Raw genomic sequence first — 20,422 nt, 5'->3', positions numbered from 1 at the left:
ATTGCTGCTGATCAATAAACAAATTTTCTAGGTCTTCCTATTTTGGCTGAAATTTTGGAGTTCCAGAAGTTTGCGTTAGTTACAGATTACTACAGACTGTTCTGTTTTTGACAGATTCTGTTTTTCGTGTGTTGTTTGCTTATTTTGATGAATCTATGGCTAGTAAAATAGTTTATAAACCATAGAGAAGTTGGAATACAGTAGGTTTAACACCAATATAAATAAAGAACGAGTTCATTACTGTACCTTGAAGTGGTGTTTTGTGTTCTTTCGCTAACGGAGCTCACGAGATTTTCTGTTAAGTTTTGTGTTGTGAAGTTTTCAATTTTTGGGTAAAAGATTTGATGGATTATGGAACAAGGAGTGGCAAGAGCCTAAGATTGGGGATGCCCATGGCACCCCAAGATAATCTAAGGACACCAAAAATCCAAAGCTTGGGGATGCCCCGGAAGGCATCCCCTCTTTCGTCTACTTCCATCGGTAACTTTACTTGGGGCTATATTTTTATTCACCACATGATATGTGTTTTGCTTGGAGCGTCTTGTATTATTCGAGTCTTTGGTTTTTAGTTTACCACAATCATATTTGCTGTACACACCTTTTGAGAGAGACGCACATGATTCAGAATTTATTAGAATACTCTATGCGCTTCACTTATATCTTTTGAGCTATATAGTTTTTGCTCTAGTGCTTCACTTATATCTTTTAGAGCATGGCGGTGGTTTTGTTTTATAGAAACTTTTATTCTCTCATGCTTCACTTATATTATTTTGAGAGTCTTAAACAGCATGGTAATTTGTTTAAATTAGGAATTGATCTTAATATGTTAGGTATTCAAGACTAGTAAAAAATATTCTTATGAGTGTGCTGACTGCTAAGAGAAGTTTGATGCTTGATGACTGTTTTGAGATGTGGAGGTAGTGATATCAAAGTTGTGCTAGTTGAGTAGTTGTGAATTTGAGAAATAATTGTGTTGAAGTTTGCAAGTCTCGTAGCATGCACGTATGGTAAACGTTATGTAACAAATTTGAAACATGAGGTGTTCTTTGATTGTCCACTTTATGAGTGGCGGTCGGGGACGAGCGATGGTATTTTCCTACCAATCTAGCCCCCTAGGAGCATGCGCGTAGTGCTTGGTTTTTGATGACTTGTAGATTTTTGCAATAAGTATGTGAGTTCTTTATGACTAATTTTGAGTCCATGGATTATATGCACTCTTACCTTTCCATCATTGCTAGCCTCTTCGGTACCGTGCATTGCCCTTTCTCACATTGAGAGTTGGTGCAAACTTCGCCGGTGCATCCAAACCCCGTGATATGATACGCTCTTTCACACATAAACCTCCTATTATCCTCCTCAAAACAGCCACCATACCTACCTATTATGGCATTTCCATAGCCATTCCGAGATATATTGCCATGCAACTTTCCACCATTCTGTTTATCATGACACGTTCATCATTGTCATATTGCTTTGCATGATCATGTAGTTTACATCGTATTTGTGGCAAGCCACCATTCATAATTTTTTATACATGTCACTCTTGATTCATTGCTATCCCGGTATACCGCCGGAGGCATTCATATAGAGTCATACTTTGTTCTAGTATCGAGTTGTAATCATTGAGTTGTAAATAAATAGAAGTGTGATGATCATCATTCATAGAGCATTATCCCAAATAAAAAAAGAGAAAGGCCAAATAAAAAAAGGCCCAAAAAAGAGAAAATAAAAAGGGACAATGCTACTATCCTTTTTTTCCACACTTGTGCTTCAAAGTAGCACCATGATCTTTATGATAGAGAGTCTCTTGTTTTGTCACTTTCATGTACTAGTGGGAATTTTTCAATATAGAACTTGGTTTGTATATTCCAACAATGGGCTTCCTCAAATGCCCTAGGTCTTCGTGAGCAAGCAAGTTGGATGCACACCCACTTAGTTTCTTTTGTTGAGCTTTCATACATTTATAGCTCTAGTGCATCCGTTGCATGGCAATCCCTACTCCTTACATTAACATCAATCGATGGGCATCTCCATAGCTCATTGATTAGCCGCGTTGATGTGAGACTTTCTCCTTTTTTGCCTTCACCACATAACCCCCATCATTATATTCTATTCCACCCATAGTGCTATATCCATGGCTCACGCTCATGTATTGCGTGAAGGTTGAAATTTTTTGAGATTACTAAAGTATGAAACAATTGCTTGGCTTGTCATCGGGGTTGTGCATGATGAGAGCATTCTTGTGTGTCGAAAATGGAGCATGACTAAACCATATGATTTTGTAGGGATGAACTTTCTTTGGCCATGTTATTTTGAGAGGACATAATTGCTTAGTTAGTATGCTTGAACTATTATTATTTTTATGTCAATATTAAACTTTTATCTTGAATCTTTCGGATCTGAATATTCATACCACAATTAAGAGAAACACATTGAAATTATGCCAACTAGCATTCCACATCAAAAATTCTGTTTTTATCATTTACCTACTCGAGGACGAGCAGGAATTAAGCTTGGGGATGCTTGATACGTCTCCAACGTATCTATAATTTTTGATTGTTCCATGCTATATTATATTCTGTTTTGGACATTAATGGGCTTTATTATACACTTTTATATTATTTTTGGGACTAACATATTAACCGGAGGCCCAGCCAAGAATTGCTGTTTTTTTTGCCTATTTTAGAGTTTCGCAGAAAAAGAATATCAAACGGAGTCCAAACGGAATGAAACCTTCGGGAACGTGATTTTCGGAACGAACATGATCCAGAGGACTTGGACCCTACGTCAAGACATCAACCAGGAAGGCACGAGGTAGGGGGGCATGCCTACCCCCTGGGCGCGCCCTCCACCCTCGTGGGCCCCACGTTGCTCCACCGACGTACTTCTTCCTCCTATATATACCTACGTACCCCCAAACTACCAGAGAGGGAGCCAAAAACCTAATTCTACCGCCGCAACCTTCTGCACCCGTGAGATCCCATCTTGGGGCCTTTTCCGAAGCTCCGCCGGAGGGGGCATCGATCACGGAGGGCTTCTACATCAACACCATAGCCTCTCCGATGATTTGTGAGTAGTTTACCTCAGACCTTCGGGTCCATAGTTATTAGCTAGATGGTTTCTTCTCTCTTTTTGGATCTCAATACAAAGTTCTCCACGATTCTCGTGGAGATCTATTCGATGTAATCTTCTTTTGCGGTGTGTTTGTTGAGACCGATGAATTGTGGGTTTATGATCAAGTTTATCTATGAACAATATTTGAATCTTCTCTGAATTCTTTTATGTATGATTGGTTATCTTTGCAAGTCTCTTCGAATTATCAATTTGGTTTGGCCTACTAGATTGATCTTCCTTGCAATGGGAGAAGTGCTTAGCTTTGCGTTCAATCTTGCGGTGTCCTTTCCCAGTGACAGTAGGGGCAGGAAGGCACGTATTGTATTGTTGCCATCGAGGATAACAAGATGGTGTTTATATCATATTGCATGAGTTTATCCCTCTACATCATGTCATTTTACTTAAAGCGTTACTCTCTTCTTATGAACTTAGTACTCTAGATGCATGTTGGATAGCGGTTGATGTGTGGAGTAATAGTAGTAGATGCAGGCAGGAGTCGGTATACTTGTCACGGACGTGATGCCTATATACATGATCATACCTAGATATTCTCATAACTATGCTCAATTCTATCAATTGCTCAACAGTAATTTGTTCACCCACCATAATACTTATGCTCTCGTGAGAAGCCACTAGTGAAACCTATGGCCCCCGGGTCTATCTTCCATCATATTAATCTACCAACACTTAGCTATTTTTATTGCCTTTTATTTTACTTTGCATCTTTATCATAAAAATACCAAAAATATTATCTTATCATATCTATCAGATCTCACTCTCGTAAATGACCGTGAAGGGATTGACAACCCCTTTATTGCGTTGGTTGCGAGGATTTATTTGTTTGTGTAGGTGCGAGGGACTCGTGCGTGGTCTCCTACTGGATTGATACCTTGGTTCTCAAAAACTGAGGGAAATACTTACGCTGCTTTACTGCATCACCCTTTCCTCTTCAAGGGAAAACCAACGCAGTGCTCAAGAGGTAGCACAGCCCTGAGGGTGGACTACTCCCTCCTCATCGTGGGTGCCGCCGAGATGATGAAGATGGCCTCCGGAGATGATTCCCCCCTCCGGTAGGGCGCCGGAACGGGGCGTAGATTGGCTTTTGTGGCGGCGGAACTTCTGATCTAGGTTAACCCCAAAGGGTTTCAGAATATTTGGGAATTTATAATGTAAATAGGGGGTGGAGGATACCACCGAGGTGGGCACGCCCTGGTGGGTTGTGCCCCCCTCGGGGCACCCCCCCCAGGTGCTGCTCTGGCCCATTGGAAGTGTTCTGGGCCATAAAAAATCGTCAAAAAGTTTCGCGGTGTTTGGACTCCGTTTGATATTTATTTCCTGCGATGTAAAAAACAAGCAAAAACAGCAACTGGCACTCGGCACTGGGTCAATAGGTTAGTGCCCAAAAATGATATAAAGTTGCTATAAAATGATTGTAAAACATCCAAGAATGATAATAACACAACATGAATACTTCATAAATTATAGATACGAGGAGATGTATCAGCATCCCCAAGCTTAATTCCTACTCTTCCTCGAGTAGGTAAATGATAAAAGAAATAATTTATGAAGTGTGAATGCTAGCAAAGTGCATAAGTTTGATCAATGATAATTTCAATCACTTTTCCTAGCATCATAACAGCAATTCTTTCTCATAAAATTTCTCATGTTATAGTAGCAACCAATTCACATGTTAAGGTTTAAACAATGAATTCTCTTGAAACTCAACAACCTATGTTCTCAATCACCAAGAAATTGCAATTCAACTTATTCAACAGAGTCTAAGTAAGAGCTCCACATACTCAACCATCATATAGTCTTCTATGATTGCTAACACTCACGACATACCCATGAGCAAAACGTTTCAACTGGACACATAGAAAGATAGGGGCTTATGATTTCGCCTCCCAACGTATTCACCTCAAGGGTGATGTCAACAATAATAACTCATGCTACCCATATTCAACTGGACATATGTGCCTAGATCTTTCCTCACCACATGATGCTTGCCAAAAGAGAAAAATAAAAAGGAATAGAGATAAAAACTTTGACTCTTTGCATATCATTGATAGAAATGGAGCTGAGAACCCCGTAGCTGATAATTTTTCTAGGCTTGAAAATGTGCCTGATGACCCACTACCTTTAGATGATAGTTTTCCTGATGAGCAGTTAGCTGCAATAAATGTTTCTCATAGTACTCCTTGGTATGCTGACTATGCTAATTTCTTTGCTGCTAAATATTTACCACCTGGCTTTACATACCAACAAAAAAATCTTCTATGATTTAAGACATTACTTTTGGGATGACCCACATCTTTATAAAGAAGGAGTAGATGGTATTATTAGACATTGTGTACCTGAGCATGAACAGGGACAAATCCTATGGAAATGTCACTAGAAGCTTATGGAGGGCATCATGCTGGAGATAGAACTGCTCACAAGGTATTGCAATCTGGATTTTATTGGCCTACTCTCTTCAAGGAAGCCCATAAGTTCGCCTAATCTTGTGATGAATGCCAAAGAATAGGTAATATCGATAAGTGTCAAGAAATGCCTATGAATTATTCACTTGCTGTTGAACCATTTGATGTTTGTGGATTTGATTGCATGGGACCTTTTCCTTCCTCTAATGGGTATAAACATATTTTGGTTGCTGTTGATTATGTTACTAAATGGGTAGAAGCTATTCCAACCAGTAGTGTTGATCACAACACCTCTATTAAAATGCTTAAGGAAGTTATTTTCCCAAAGTTTGGAGTCCCTAGATATTTAATGACTGATGGTGCTTCACACTTTATTCATGGTGCTTTCCATAAAATGCTTGCCAAGTATGATGTTAACCATAGAATTGCATCACCTTATCATCCTCAGTCTAGTGGTCAAGTTGAACTTAGCAATAGAGAAATAAAATTAATTTTGCAAAAGACTGTCAATAGGTCCAGGAAGAATTGGTCTAAGAAATTAGATGATGCAATTTGGGCTTGTAGAACAGCATATAAATATCCTATGGGTATGTCTCCTTATAAAATGGTTTATGGAAAAGCTTGTCATTTGCCTCTTGAGTTAGAACATAAAGCATATTGGGCAATTAAAGAACTCAATTATGATTTCAAACTTGCCGGTGAAAAGAGGTTATTTGATATTAGCTCATTAGATGAATGGAGAACCCAAGCTTATGAAAATGAAAAATTATTCAAAGAAAAAGTTAAAAGATGGCATGACAAAAGAATCCAAAAGCGTGAGTTTAAAGTCGAAGAATATGTTCTTTTGTACAACTCTCATTTCATATTCTTTGCAGTAAAACTCCTCTCAAAATGGGAAGGCCCATATGTTATCGAGGAGGTTTATCGGTCTGGATCCATCAAAATAAATAATGCCGAAGGTACTAACCCGAAGGTTGTTAATGGGCAACGAATAAAACATTATATCTCAGGTACGCCCATTAATGTTGAAAGAAATATTATCCATACTTTGACACCGGAAGAACACATAAAAGAGTCCTTCCGGAACACTCCAGAATCGTGAAAAAAGGAGGTACGTGATACTGTAAGTAAACGGACTCCGAAAAATCCGCAAAAATATCTTCTGTCAGTTTTGGAATATTTAGAAAAATAGGAAAATAAGAAACTTTCAGGAAGCGTACCCTGGTGGGCACAAGACACCAGGGCGCACCAGGCAAGCCTGCTTGTCCTCCAAGATAAAAAATCTATATATACTCCCCGAACCTGTTGATCACCGTATCACAGAGAAATCTTCTGTTCTCTTTTCTTGCTTTTTCCTTGTTAGATCTGAAATATGTCATCCCAAGAATCCGAGGGTGAGAGCTATGTTACTAATTTCATCACAAACCCCAAGTCCTGTGGGGATGTGGAGCACTATAGCTGGACCTCCGAAGAGGACGAACATGAATCGGTTCCTCCCCGGTTCAAAAACGAAAGCATGGAGGTGTTATGCAAGAGGATAATAAAAATCGAGATAGATAATGATGAGTTGAGCACAGATAATTTTATTCTCCGACAGAAGCTGGAGGAAAAGAAGGGCAAACCCTCTACTTCTTCATCACCGCCACCATCGTCTTCTTCAGCACCAAAGGAAAACAGACTATCAGGTATGGGCACTCCCCTTGGCTTCCGCCAAGCTTAGGGGAGGTGCCCCGATATCGTATTGATACGTCTCCAACGTATCTATATTTTTTTATTGTTCCATGCTATTATATTATCAATCTTGGATATTTTATAATCATTTTATATCATTTTTTGGTACTAACCTATTGACATAGTGCCAAGTGCTAGTTGCTGTTTTCTGCATGTTTTTTACATCACAGGAAATCAATATCAGACGGAGTCCAAATGCAACGAAACTTCACGAAGATTTTTCATGGACCAGAAGGAATATAATGGGCCCTGGCTGCGCCTGGGGGGTGCCCCGAGGGGGCACAACCCACCAGGGCGCGCCAGGAGGCCCATGCGCGCCCTGATGGGTTGTGCCCACCTCTGGTGCCCCCCGGACCGCCTCTTTACTCTATAAATACCCCAATATTACCAAAACCCTAGGGGAGTCGACGAAATATTCATCCAGCCGCTGCAGTGTCCAGAACCACCAGATCCAATCTAGACACCATCTCGGATGGGGTTCACCACCTCCATTGGTGCCTCTCCGATGATGCGTGAGTAGTTCTTTGTAGACCTTCGGGTCCGTAGTTAGTAGCTAGATGGCTTCCTCTCTCTCTCTCTCTCGCTGAATTCTCAATACAATTGTCTCTTGGAGATCCATATGATGTAACTCTTTTTGCGGTGTGTATGTTGGGATCTGATGAACTTTGAGTTTATGATCAGTTATATCTTTTTACATCCATGAAAGTTATTTGAGTTTCTTTGATCTCTTATATGCATGACTGCTTATAGCCTCGTATTTCTTCTCTGATATTTGGGTTTTGTTTGGCCAACTTGATCTATTTATCTTGCAATGGGAAGAGGTGCTTTGTAGTGGGTTTGATCTTACGGTGCTTGATCCCAGTGACAGAAGGGGAACCGACACGTATGTATCGTTGCTACTAAGGATAAAACGATGGGGTCTATCTCTACGTAGATAGATCTTGTCTACATCATGTCATTGTTCTTATTGCATTACTCATTTTCCATGAACTTAATACACTAGATGCATGCTGGGTAGCAGTCGATGTGTGGAGTAATAGTAGTAGATGCAGGCAGGAGTCAGTCTACTAATCTTGGACGTGATGCCTATATAATGATCATTGCCTGGATATCGTCATGATTATTCGAAGTTCTATCAATTGCCCAACAGTAATTTGTGCACCCACCGTTTGCTATTTTTCTCGAGATAAGCCACAAGTGAAACCTACGGCCCCCGGGTCTCTTTCTCATATATTTGCCTTTGCGATCTACTTTTCTCTTGCATTTATTTTGAGATCTATTAAACTAAAAATACAAAAATACTTTGCTGCGTTTTATTTTATTTGTGATCTATTTATTCAATCTATTACAACTTTCTCCCGTCCACACGCCGTTTCTGGCGCCGTTACCCGAAAGGGATTGACAACCCCTTTAACATGTCGGGTTGTGATGTCTAGTATGCAACTTTATTCTTGTAGACACGTGTTGGGCCTGCAAGCGCAGAGTTTCGTAGGACAGTAGAAATTTTCCCTCAAGTGGATGACCTAAGGTTTATCAATCCGTGGGAGGTGTAGGATGAAGATAGTCTCTCTCGAACGACCCTGCAACCAAATACAAGAAATCTCTTGTGTCCCCAACACACCGAATAAAATGGCAAATTGTATAGGTGCACTAGTTCGGCGAAGAGATGGTGATAAAAGTGTAATATTGATGGTAGAAATATATTTTTATAACCTGAATAAATAAAAACAGCAAGGTAGGAAATAGTAAACAGGCACAAAAACGTTATTGCAATGCTTAAAAATGAGGCCTAGGGTCCGTACTTTCGCTAGTGCAATCTCCCAACAGTGCTAACATAGTTGGATCATATGATTATCCCTCAAAGTGCAATAAAGAATCACTCCCGAGTTCCTATTAGCGGAGAACAAAAGGTAGAAATTGTCTGTAGGGTACGAAACCACCTCAAAGCCATTCTTTCCGTTCGATCTATCCTAGAGTTCGTACTAAAATAACGCAAGCTATTCTTTCCGATCGATCTAATGAAGAGTTCATACTAAAATAACACCAAAGAAAATTCATAATGCTCAATCCACACAAAGAACTACAGAGAGACCCCAAAGTTTCTATCAAAGAAAAGATAATAAAAATGTGCATCAACCCCTATGCAAAGATTACACCAATGTCACTTCTGGAATCCGCGAGTTGAGTGCCATAACATACATCAAGTGAATCAATGTGATACCCCATTGTCACCTCAAGTATTCATACCGCAAGACATACATCATGTGTTCACATATCTGAATATTCAATCTGACAAGACAAAACTTCAAAGGGTAAAGAGTCAATTCATCACAACAAGAGTATGGAGGGGAGAAACATCATATGATCCGACTATATTAACAAAGCCCATGATATAGATCATGAGAGAGAGATTAAAAACATAGCTACTGGTACAAACCCTCAGCCCCGAGGGCGGACTACTCCCTCCTCATCGTGGTGGCCGCCGGGATGATGAAGATGGCCACCAGAGATGATCCCCCCTCCGGCGGGGTGCCGAAACGGGGTCTAGATTGGTTTTCGAGGATACAGAGACCTTGCAGTGGCGGAACTTCTGATCTAGGCTAACCCCGAAGGGTTTCGGAATATTTGGGAATTTATAGTGCAAAGAGGGGGTACGGGAGGCCACCGAGCTGGGCACAACCCACCTGGGCGCGTCAGGGGGCCCTGGCGCGCCCTAGTGGGTTGTGCCCCCCTTGGGGCACCCCCCAGGTGCAACTCTATCACATCTTGGGTGTTCTGGTCCATAAAATTTCCGCAAAAAGTTTCGCGGTGTTTGGACTCCGTTTGATATTGATTTCCTGCGATGTGAAAAAAAGCAAAAAACAGCAACTGGCACTGGGTCAATTGGTTAGTCCCAAAAAATGATATAAAGTTGCTATAAAATGATTGTAAAACATCCAAGAATGATAAAATATTGGCATGAATACTTCATAAATTATAGATACGTTGGAGACGTATGATAACCCACAAGTATAGGGGATCGCAACAGTTTTTGAGGGTAGAGTATTCAACCCAAATTTATTGATTCGACACAAGGGGAGCCAAAGAATATTCTCAAGTATTAGCAGTTGAGTTGTCAATTCAACCACACCTGGATAACTTAATATCTACAGCAAAGTATTTAGTAGCAAAGTAATATGATAGTAACGGTAACGGTAGCAAAAGTAATATTTTTGGGTTTTGTAGTGATTGTAACAGTAGCAACGGAAAAGTAAATAAGCAAAGGACAATATGTGAATAGCTCGTAGGCATTGGATCGGTGATGGAGAATTATGCGGGATGCGGTTCATCATGTAAACGTCATAACATAGGGTGACACAGAACTAGCTCCAATTCATCAATGTAATGTAGGCATGTATTCCGAATATAGTCATACGTGCTTATGGAAAAGAACTTGCATGACATCTTTTGTCCTACCCTCCCGTGGCAGAGGGGTGCTAGCGGAAACTAAGGGATATTAAGGCCTCCTTTTAATAGAGTACCGGACCAAAGCATTAACACATAGTGAATACATGAACTCCTCTAACTATGGTCATCACCGGGAGTGGTCCCGATTATTGTCACTTCGGGGTTGCCGGATCATAACACATAGTAGGTGACTATAGACTTGCAAGATAGGATCAAGAACTCACATATATTCATGAAAACATAATAGGTTCAGATCTGAAATCATGGCACTCGGGCCCTAGTGACAAGCATTAAGCATAGCAAAGTCATAGCAACATCAATCTCAGAACATAGTGGATACTAGGGATCAAACCCTAATAAAACTAACTCGATTACATGATAAATCTCATCCAACCCATCACCGTCCAGCAAGCCTACGATGGAATTACTCACGCACGGCGGTGAGCATCATGAAATTGGTGATGAAGGATGGTTGGTGATGACGATGGCGATGGATTCCCCTCTCCAGAGCCCCGAACGGACTCCAGATCAGCCCTCCCGAGAGAGTTTAGGGCTTGGCGGCGGCTCCGTATCGTAAAACGCGATGAATCTTTCTCTCTTATTTTTTTCTCCCCGAACACGAATATATGGAGTTGGAGTTGAGGTCGGTGGAGCTCCAGGGGGCCCACGAGGTAGGGGGCGCGCCCAGGGGGCAGGCGCGCCCCCCGCCCTCGTGGAAAGGGTGCGGGCCCCCTGGTTCGCCAGTATTTTTTATTATTTCCAAAAATAATCTCCGTGGAGTTTCAGGTCATTCCGAGAACTTTTGTTTCTGCACATAAATAACACCATGGCAATTCTGCTGAAAACAACGTCAGTCCGGGTTAGTTCCATTCAAATCATCCAAGTTAGAGTCCAAAACAAGAGGAAAAGTGTTTTCAAAAGTAGATACGATGGAGACGTATCAACTCCACCAAGCTTAAACCTTTGCTTGTCCTTAAGCAATTCAGTTGATAAACTCCGTTACCTTTTGGGAGGCCTACGCCCCATAGAAACTGTCTACCTGAGACTGTCCCTTGGCCTGCGGGTCTGACACAAGGTTAGAATCCGAGCTCTTCCAGAGTGGTATCTCACTGATGGCTCGGGCGAAAGTGATAAAGAAAAACTTTTACAAACTCTGTTTGCTCTTGGTGTTGTAAATATGTAAAGCCAGCATTCAAGTTTTCAGCAAAGATTATGAGCTAACCATATTCACAATAACTCTTAGGTCTCATGTTTACTCATATCAATGGCATAATCAACTAGCGAGCAATAATAGTAAATCTCGGATGACAACACTTTCTCAAAACAATCATGATATGATATAACAAGATGGTATCTCGCTAGCCTTTCTGAGACCGCAAAACTTAAATGCAGAGCACCTTTAAAGATCAAGGACTGACTAGACATTGTAATTCATGGTAAAAGAGATCCAATCATAGTCATACCCAATATTAATTAATAGTAATGAATGCAAATGACAGTGGTGCTCTCCATCTGGTGCTTTTTAATAAGAGGGTGATGACTCAACATAAAAGTAAATGGATAGGCCTTTCGCAGAGGGAAGCAGTGATTTGTAGAGGTGCCAGAGCTCGATTTTGAAATAGAGATAAATAATAATTTGAGCGGCATACTTTCATTGTCAACATAACAACCAAGAGATGGCGATATCTTCCATGCTACACACATTATAGGCGGTTCCCAAACAGAATGGTAATGTTTATACTCCCCTTCCACCAACAAGCATCAATCCATGGCTTGCTCGAAACAACGAGTGCCTCCAACTAACAACAGTCCCGGGGGAGTTTTGTTTGCAATTATTTTGATTTGATTTCCATAAAGCATGGGACTGGGCATCCCGGTGACCAGCCATTTTCTCGTGAGTGAGGAGCGGAGTCCACTCCTCTTGAGAATAACCCGCCTAACATGGAAGATACGGACAGCCCTAGTTGATACATGAGGTATTCGAGCATACAAAACAGAATTTCATTTGAAGGTGTAGAGTTTGGCACATACAAATTTACTTGGAACGGCAGGTAGATACCGCATATAGGAAGGTATGGTGGACTCATATGGCATAACTTTGGGGTTTAAGGGATTGGATGCACAAGCAGTATTCCCGCTTAGTACAAGTGAAGGCTAGCAAAATACTGGGAAGCAACCAACTAGAGAGCGACAACAGTCATGAACATGCATTAAAATTAATGAACATTGAGTGCAAGCATGAGTAGGATATAATCCACCATGAACATAAATATCGTGAAGGCTATGTTGATTTGTTTCAACTACATGTGTGAACATGTGCCAAGTCAAGTCACTTGAATCATTCAAAGGAGGATACCACCCCATCATACCACATTACAACCATTTTAATAGCATGTTGGCACGCAAGGTAAACCATTATAAGCTCCTAGCTAATTAAGCATGGCATAAGTAACTATAATCTCTAATTGTCATTGCAAACATGTTTATTCATAATAGGCTGAATCAGGAACGATGAACTAATCATATTTACAAAAACAAGAGAGATCGAGTTCATACCAGCTTCTCTCATCTCAATCAGTCATCATATATCGTCATTATTGCCTTTCACTTGCACGACCGAACGATGTGAATAATAATAATAGTGCACGTGCATTGGACTAAGCTGGAATCTGCGAGCATTCAATAAACAGGAGAAGACAAGGCAATATGTGCTCTTGGTTAAATCAACAATAATGCATATAAGAGCTACTTCAACAATTTAATCATGGTCTTCTCCTATCGACCCCCAAAGAAAAGAAAAGAAATAAAACTATTTACACGGGAAAGCCCCCCAACAAGCAAAAGAAGAACAGGAAATATTTTTTTGTTTTCTTTTTAATTATTACTACTACAGCAAGAAAAGTAAACTAGCTAAATGCTACAACTAATTTTTTTGGTTTTCTTAAGGTTTATCAAACACACAAGAAGAAAGCAAGAAAAAGAAAATAAACTAGCATGGATATTACAGTGACAGAGTATGAGCACCGACAACTAGGAATGAGTGTGTGAATATAAATGTAATGTCGGTGAGAAATACATACTCCCCCAAGCTTAGGCTTTTGGCCTAAGTTGGTCTATTGCCATGGCTGGCCTGGCGGATATCCAAAGCTGTAGCTAGGGTCGTACTGTGATGCAGCAGTTATTGCATCGTGGGCTGTAGCTTGGAGGCGAGCTATCTCAGCCCTCCTCTTATACTCTTCCGCCTCCTCTCTGGTTATAAAATATCTCCCTTTTGCCTGAAAGTCAAAGAAAGTAGAAGCAGGGAGAGCGACATGATAGGTGCGTCGTCTGTCAAAGATTAGTCAGTACTGGAGGAACTGATCATTCCTCTCAACAAAATGATGACGAACCATAGCCTCATAATCCAAATAAGCAGGAGGCAACTCAATATCATCCTCACGTATGGTTACACCGAGAAAATTAGCTAAACGGGTTGCATAAATTCCACCAAAGAAATCTCCATTAAATCTATTATTATGCAACCTATGTGCAACAATGGCTCCCAAATTATAATGTTTATCTCCTAACACAGCACTCCTAAGAACACTGAGGTCAGGGACACACATATGACATGCTTCATCCTTACCAGTTATGCACCTACATATGAAGAGAGCAAAATAATGTATAGCTGGAAAATGAATGCTCCCTATGGTAGCTTGTGCTATATCTCTAGATTCCCCCACAGTTATACTAGCAAGAAAATCTCTAAATTCAGACTTGCGAGGTTCACCAGTACTACCCCATTGTGGAAGTTTGCAAGCAGTGGTAAAATCCCTTAAGTCCATAGTATAAGAATTTTCATAAAGATCAAACATGACAGTTTGAGAATTGCGTGAAGATGAAAATTCAAACCTCCTCACAAAGGAACTAGTGAGATAGTGGTACTGACGACACTTATCTGCCTCGAAGTTCACAAGATCAGCGTTACGCACATATGCGTTAAATTCTTCCTTGATTCCCGCTTGATCCATAAAGTCTTCTGAAGGCCATTCACAAGCCCGCACTGGAGCGTCCCTTGGTGGTACATCATCAGCATCACGCATTGCAAGCCTGGGTCCTTGCTTCCTTGAAGAACCACCTTGGTACATTTTCCTAAACATATTTCTTCCTCTAAAAAATTCTGAATTTTTTTAGTAACTTCAAATAAAAGTGAACCAAGCTCAACAAAATTGGTAGAAACTACTCCTACAAGTGCCTAGAGACTATATCATGCATTAGAACTACTTGGAACCATATAAATTTGACATACAAGCTCAAGAACATGGTCACCTAGGCAGCACAAATTTGCAATGAATAAAGCACTAGAACAAAAACTAATTGGACCAATGGAGGAGTCACATACCAAGGAACAATCCCCCAAAGCAGTTTTGTGAGAGGTGCTTTGAGCAAGGAGATTGAAAATCGCAGCAAAATGAGCTAGAACTCGTGCTTGAGCTGGTTGGTGATTTTTTGGGAGGAAGAAGGAGTGTGTGGGTGCAGGAATAAGTGGAGGGGAGCCACCATGGGCCCACGAGGCAGGGGCGCGCCCAGGGGGTGGGCGCGCCCTGGACCCTCGTGGCCAGGTGCTTGCTCCCCCTGATGTGTTCTAAGTGCGAGAGATTCTCAAATATTCCAGAAAAATAATCATATTTCAATTTTAGGGCATTTGGAGAACTTTTATTTTTGGGGTATTTTTATATTGCACGGATAATTCAGAAAACAGACATAAAATACTATTTTTACTTTATTTCAACTAAATAACAGAAAGTAAAAGAGGGTACAGAAGGTTGTGCCTTCTAACTTCATCCATCTCATGCTCATCAAAAGGAATCCACTAACAAGGTTGATCAAGTCTTGTTAACAAACTCATTCCGAATCGCATGAAACCGGAGAAATTTCATATAACACTATGTTACCTCAACGGGGATATGCACGTCCCCAATAATAAGAATATCATATTTCTTCTTGGTAGTAGGAAGAGGAAATTCAAAACCTCCAAAAATAATCGATGGAATTTTTCCAATAGAATTGATACTGTGGACTTGAGGTTGTTTCCTCGGAAAGTGTACCGTATGCTCATTACCATTAACATGAAAAGTGACATTGCCTTCGTTGCAATCAATAACAGCCCCTGCAGTATTCAAAAAGGGTCTTCCAAGAATAATAGACATACTATCGTCCTCAGGTATATCAAGAATAACAAAGTCCGTTAAAATTGTAACGTTTGCAACTACAACAAGCACATCCTCACAAATACCGACAGGTATAGCAGTTGATTTATCAGCCATTTGCGAAGATATTTCAGTAGGTGTCAACTTATTCAAACAAGTCTACGATATAAAGAGAGAGGCATAACACTAACACCGGCTCCAAGATCACATAAAGCAGTTTTAATATAGTTTCTTTTAATGGAGCATGGTATAGTTGGTACTCCTGGATCTCCTAGTTTCTTAGGTATTCCACCCTTGAAAGTGTAATTAGCAAGCATGGTGGAAATTTCAGCTTCCGATATCTTTCTTTTATTTGTAACAATTTCTTTCATGTACTTAGCATAAGGATTCATTTTGAGCATATCCGTTAAACGCATACACAAAAAGATAGGTCTAATCATTTCAACAAAGCGCTCAAAATCCTCATCATCCTTTTTCTTGGATGGTTTGGGAGGAAAAGGCATGGGTTTCTGAACACATGGTTCTCTTTCTTTACCGTGTTTCCTAGCAACAAAGTCTCTCTTATCATACCGTTGATTCTTTGATTGTGGGTTATCCAGATCAACAGCCGGTTCAATTTCTACATCATTATCATTACTAGGTTGAGCATCAATATGAACATCATCATTAATATTATCACTCGGTTCATGTTCATTACCAGATTGTGTTTCAGCATCACAAATAGAAATATCATTTGGATTCTCAGGTGTTTCAGCAATAGGTTGACTAGAAGCATGCAAAGTCCTATCATTTTTATTTTTCTTCTTTTTAGAAGGACTAGGTGCATCTAAATTATTTCTCTGAGAATCCTGCTCAGTTCTCTTAGGATGGCCTTCAGGATACAAAGGTTCCTGAGTCATTTTACCAGTTCTAGTAGCCACTCTAACAGCAAAATCATTATTCTTATTATTCAATTCATTGAGCAAATCATTGTGAGCTTTAAGTACTTGTTCTACTTGAGTGGTAACCATAGAAGCATGTTTAATAATGAGTTTAAGTTCACCTTTAACTCTAGACATATAATCACTCAAGTGTTCGATCATATAAGCATTTTGTTTTAATTGTCTACCAAAATAAGCATTAAAATCTTCTTGCTTAACCATAAAGTTATCAAACTCATCCAAGCATTGGCTAGCAAATTTAGTAGGAGGAATTTCAGCTTTATCATATCTATAGAGAGAATTTACCTTTACTACCTGTGTCGGGTTATCAAGACCATGTGTTTCTTCAATAGGTGATGAATTAAGACCATGTATTTCTTCAACAGAAGGTAAATTCTTAACATCTTCAGCTTTTATACCTTTTTCTTTCATAGATTTATTTGCCTCTTGCATATCTTGAGGACTGAGAAATAGAACACCCATTTTCTTCGGAGTTGGCTTAGGAGTTGGTTCAGGAAGTGTCCAATTATTTTCATTGGTCAACATATCATTCAATAAAATTTCAGCTTCATCTGGTGTTCTTTCCCTGAAAACAGAACTAGCACAACTATCCAGGTGGTCTCTGGAAGCATCGGTTAGTCCATTATAAAAGATATCAAGTATTTCATTTTTCTTAAGAGGATGATCAGGCAAAGCATTAAGTAATTGGAGAAGCCTCCCCCAAGCTTGTGGGAGACTGTCTTCTTCAATTTGCACAAAATTATATATATCCCTTAAAGCAGCATGTTTCTTATGAGCGGGGAAATATTTAGCAGAGAAGTAATAAATCAAATCCTGGGGACTACGCACACAACTAGGATCAAGAGAATTGAACCATATCTTAGCATCACCCTTTAATGAGAACGTAAATATTTTAAGGATATAAAAGTAGCGAGTTGTCTCATCATTAGTGAACAGGGTGGCTATATCATTTAATTTAGTAAGATGTGCCACAACAGTTTCAGATTCATAGCCATAGAAAGGATCAGATTCTACCAAAGTAATTATATCAGGATCAATAGAGAATTCATAATCCTTATCAGTAACAAAGATAGGTGAAGTAGCATAAGCAGGATCATATTTCATTCTAGCATTCAATGTTTTTTGTTTCATCTTAGCTAATAATTTCTTAAGATCACTTCTATCATTGCACGTAAGAAAGTCTCTAGCAGTTTCTTCATCCATAACATAGCCCTCATGCACAACAGGCAATTCATATTTATTGGGAGAGTCTTCATCATCACTTTCATCAATATTATCAGGTTCAATAATTTCATTCTCTCTAGCCCTAGCAAGTTGTTCATCAAGAAATTCACCAAGTGGCACAGTAGTATCAAGCATAGAAGTAGTTTCATCATAAGTATCATGCATAGCAGAAGTGGCATCATCAATAACATGCGACATATCAGAATTAATAGCAGAAGCAGGTTTAGGTGTCGCAAGCTTACTCAAAACAGAAGGTGAATCAAATGCAGAGCTAGATGACAGTTCCTTACCTGCCCTCGTAGTTGAGGAATAAATTTTTATTTTCGCATCTTTCAAGTTCCTCATAGTGACCAGCAGATATAAATCCCAAGTCACTCAAAGAATAGAGCTATGCTCCCCGGCAACGGCGCCAGAAAATAGTCTTGATAACCCACAAGTATAGGGGATCGCAACAGTTTTCGAGGGTAGAGTATTTGATACGTCTCCAACGTATCTATAATTTTTGATTGTTCCATGCTATTATATTATCTGTTTTGGATGTTTATGGGCTTTATTATACACTTTTATATTATTTTTGGGACTAACCTATTAACCCAAAGCCCAGTGCCAGTCTCTGTTTTTCCCTTGTTTCAGTGTTTCGCAAAAAAGGAATATCAAACGGAGTCCAAACAGAATGAAACCTTCGGGAGAGTTATTTTTGGAACGGAAGCAATCTAGGAGACTTGGAGTGCACGTCAGGGGATCAACGAGGAGGGCACGAGGCAGGGGGCGCGCCCACCCCCTGGGCGTGCCCTCCACCCTCGTGGGCCCCTCGTGGCTCCCCTTATCGACTTCTTTCGCCTATATATCTCCATATACCATAAAACCGTCGAGGAACGTAATAGATCGGGAGTTCCGCCGCCGCAAGCCTCTCTAGCCACCAAAAACCAATCGGGACCCTGTTCCGGCACCCTGCCGGAGGGGGATCCCTCACCGGTGGCCATCTTCATCATCCCGGTGCTCTCCATGACGAGGAGGGAGTAGTTCACCCTCGAGGCTGAGGGTATGTACCAGTAGCTATGTGCTTGATCTCTCTCTCTCTCTCTCATGTTCTTGAGGTGGTATGATCTTGATGTATCGCGAGCTTTGCTATTATAGTTGGATCTTATGATGTTTCTCCCCCTCTACTCCCTTGTAATGGATTGAGTTTTCCCTTTGAAGTTATCTTATCGGATTGAGTCTTTAAGGATTTGAGAACACTTGACGTATGTCTTGCCGTGCTTATCTGTGGTGACAATGGGATATCACGTGATCCACTTGATGTATGTTTTGGTGATCAACTTACGGGTTCTGCCCATGAACCTATGCATAGGGGTTGGCACACGTTTTTGTCTTGACTCTCCGGTAGATACTTTGGGGCACTCTTTGAAGCTCTTTGTGTTGGTTGAATAGATGAATCTGAGATTGTGTGATGCATATCGTATAATCATACCCACGGATACTTGAGGTGACATTGGAGTATCTAGGTGACATTAGGGTTTTGGTTGATTTGTGTCTTAAGGTGTTATTCTAGTACGACCTCTATTATAGATCGACCCGAAAGAATAACTTTGAGGTGGTTTCGTACCCTACCATAATCTCTTCATTTGTTCTCCGCTATTAGTGACTTTGGAGTGACTCTTTGTTGCATGTTGAGGGATAGTTATATGATCCAATTATGTTATTATTGTTGAGAGAACTTGCACTAGTGAAAGTATGAACCCTAGGCCTTGTTTCCTAGCATTTCAATACCGTTTACGCTCACTTTTACCACTTGTTACCTTGCTGTTTTTATATTTTCAGATTACAAAAACCTATATCTACCATCCATATTGCACTTGTATCACCATCTCTTCGCCGAACTAGTGCACCTATACAATTTACCATTGTATTGGGTGTGTTGGGGACACAAGAGACTCTTTCTTATTTGGTTGCAGCGTTGCTTGAGAGAGACCACCTTCATCCTACGCCTCCCACGGATTGATAAACCTTAGGTCATCCACTTGAGGGAAATTTGCAACTATCGTACAAACCTCTGCACTTGGAGGCCCAACAATGTCTACAAGAAGAAGGTTGTGTAGAAGACATCAAGCAGTTTCTGGCGCCGTTGCCGGGGAGGTGAGTGCTTGAAGGTATATCTTTAGATCTTGCAATCGAATCTTTTAGTTTCTTGTTTTATCACTAGTTTAGTCTATAAAAGAAAACTACAAAAAAATGGAATTAAGGGTGCCTCATATGCTTCATCTTTTTAATGTCTTTCGTGAAAATGATGGGAAGGAAAATTGTGCTCAAGTACTAGAAGAAGAATTACATAGAATGCTTGGGATAAAATATGTGA

The sequence above is a fragment of the Triticum aestivum genome, chromosome 1D (assembly GCF_018294505.1).
Source record: "Triticum aestivum cultivar Chinese Spring chromosome 1D, IWGSC CS RefSeq v2.1, whole genome shotgun sequence".
Classification (NCBI taxonomy): Eukaryota; Viridiplantae; Streptophyta; class Magnoliopsida; order Poales; family Poaceae; genus Triticum; species Triticum aestivum.
The sequence above is the reverse complement of the archived record's forward strand: the minus strand, read 5'-3'. Positions refer to the sequence as shown.